At 41.4% G+C, this 2,722-nt stretch overlaps 1 long non-coding RNA gene across 1 annotated transcript; it reads right to left on the bottom strand.

The window, feature by feature from the left end:
- Positions 1-1,636: 1,636 nt before the first annotated feature.
- On the bottom strand, positions 1,637-2,022 carry LOC119740144. Its single transcript, XR_005272650.1, has 2 exons — positions 1,825-2,022; positions 1,637-1,687 (listed from the first exon to the last, which is right to left on the bottom strand). It is a non-coding gene; the product is annotated as an uncharacterized LOC119740144 (long non-coding RNA).
- Positions 2,023-2,722: the final 700 nt, after the last annotated feature.

The following is a 2,722-nucleotide window of genomic DNA, read 5'->3' as shown; positions in this document are numbered from 1 at the left end:
ACATGATGCCCCCAGTTTCGTTTTCGTGTAGTAAGTCCCATAGCAAGGGCTGTCAGCGCCAGCCGACATGGCTCTCATGTGTTGCGGTCTAAAGGTACCTTAACATAGACGGATTTTGACAAACTATAGCTTGTTGGATAGCGGATGAACAGGCCAACAAGCTGACAAATCGGCAAGGCTTCAAACTTGAAACTTTTGGAGTGAGCCCCAGACGTACGTACATGATGCCCCCAGTTTCGTTTTTTGTGCAGTAAGTCCCATAGCAAGGGCTGTCAGCGCCAGCCGACATGGCTCTCATGTGTCGCGGTCTAAAGGTTCCTTAACATGGATGGATTTTGACAATCTATAGCTTGTTGGATAGCGGATGAATAGGCCAACGAGCTGACAAATCGGTAAGGATTCAGACTTGAAACTTTTGGAGTGAGCTCCAGACGTAGGTATATGATGCCCCCAGTTTCGTTTTTGTGCAATAAGTCCCATAGCAAGGGCTGTCAGCGCCACCCGACATTGCTCTCATGTGTCGCGGTCTAAAGGTATCTTAACATGGATGGATTTTGACAAACTATACCTTGTTGAATAGCGGATGAATAGGCCAACAAGCTGTTAAATTGGCAAGGCTTCAGACTTGAAACTTTTGGACTGAGCTCCAGACGTATATATAAACCATGTACAAAAACCATCTCAAACGCCACAGGCCGATCGATTTTGCACAAACATGCATTAAAAACATGTACAAAAAACATCTCAAACTTGAACGCCACAGGTCGATGAGCCTGAACATGCATATAAACCATGTACAAAAACCATCTCAAACTTGAACGCCACAGGTCGATTTATAAACCATGTACAAAAACCATCTCAAGGCGCCACAGGTCGATGCACTCATGCAGATTTATTCCGCGGCCAGTGCCAAACACAGGTGGACTTATTCGTTATAACTCCACAGAAATACATGAAAAAGATTCAGGAACAATAAACCAGGCCACTGAAGAAGGACCGGGTCCGAACGCTTGAGAATTATTTTGGTAAGCACTACTTTGCCGGAAATTTTCTATACCTCCATATAACTTGCAATGCATGAAATATTGATAATAATTTATGCACTTAATTCAGACGTAACTAATAATACAAATTAAAGCACGATAAATTTGGCAAAAAGGACACGTAAAACATTCCAAAATTGAAATCAGCCTGTACATAATAAAGAAAAACACACAACAAACTTTTTTTTATAACGAAACACTTCCAGGCTAAATTATCAACGCTAAGCCAGTGAATGACTTGATCAAGTCTAAATCAACCTCGCACGGCGCCCTCGTGTGGTACGAAACCCATTTTTCCTTCGGATCTTTCTGCTGATGCAGCGTTCGACCTGTGGCGTTTTGAGAAATAACATCGACCTGAAATAGATGGCCATGTGCTAGCGGAAGCAGTGATGTGGACAGCAAGCGTAGAAGACTTCATCAGGGGAGAGCAAGAAGATGGTATTTCGACGATTGTCAATGGTACGACTGTTGGTAATATTGTACGACAGCATTATAATATTGTAAAAAGCTGGAGTTACCCAGCCCAAAATTTTATCATTGGGTTGTCATCTAGGGCTGGAACTAATTTTTCACGTAACCCAGCAGCGTAGGGGTGTGGGTATTTTGCGGAACTTGCAGAACGTGCAGAACTCTGCGGAACTCTGCAAAATTGTTAATAAAACACTAAATTAAGATGAAATACTGGCTTTAAAAGTACAACAAGCGACAAATCTCATTATTAAGTCCCAAAATCGTCACATTCTACCCTTAAATAAATTGAAAATAAAAGATTTCCCACCTGTTTGTGCCGTCGTATAATAATTGTGTGTAGTATTTGCAGAACAGTGCAGAACACATGCTGTACAGGGATACATGCCGTTTACAAACCAAGGGTGCAGCTTTGACCCAGTGCTCTGTGAAGCACGTGTTTTAAACAGTTGATAGGGGGATAATGTACCGCTGCAGAACGAATTCTGCCGAAGTAACATTATGGAATAATCGTAATGTTTTATTTGCAATGTCAACAATTGTCTTATATCCTCCACATGTTTATGGGAAGGCCTTCTGTATCAATAGTTCCATGTTTTACCCAGGCAACGCAATCAATGGGTATGGGCCTCCGAGAGTTTCGCGTTTTACACAGGCAGAATCAAAATTAAAAATCATCACAATGTTTTAATTTTAATCTGGATAAGTGTATTATATTCTCAACAACTCCTCTGATTTTTTTCTTTCCGAAATTCACCCGGGAAGACCTTTTAAAATGAGAGTTCCGCGTGTTACCCACCTAGGTTTTTTTGTGCAAATAGGCCTATGCACGGTATGTGCAGTATACGCGTACTGGCTCCGATGCCGTAGGAGGGGGCAGCTTTATCGATGCAGAACCAACATTAAAAATCGTCACAATCTTTTAATTTTAATCTGGATAAATGTATTATATTCTCAACAACTCCTCTGATTTTTTTCTTTCGGAAATTCACCCGGGAAGACCTTTTAAAATGAGAGTTCCGCGTTTTACCCACCTAGGTTTTTTTGTCCAAACAGGCCTATTGCACGGTATGTGCAGTATACGCGTAATGGCTCCGATGCCGTAGGAGGGGGCATCTTTATCGCTGCAGAACCAACATTAAAAATCGTCAAAATGGTTTAATTTTAATCTGGATAAATGTATTATATTGTCAACAACTCCTGTGATT

This window comes from Patiria miniata, unplaced genomic scaffold, assembly GCF_015706575.1.
Source record: "Patiria miniata isolate m_02_andy unplaced genomic scaffold, ASM1570657v1 HiC_scaffold_4, whole genome shotgun sequence".
NCBI classification, from domain to species: domain Eukaryota; kingdom Metazoa; phylum Echinodermata; class Asteroidea; order Valvatida; family Asterinidae; genus Patiria; species Patiria miniata.
Note: the sequence above shows the minus strand (reverse complement) of the source record. Positions and strands in the feature narration are given on the sequence as shown.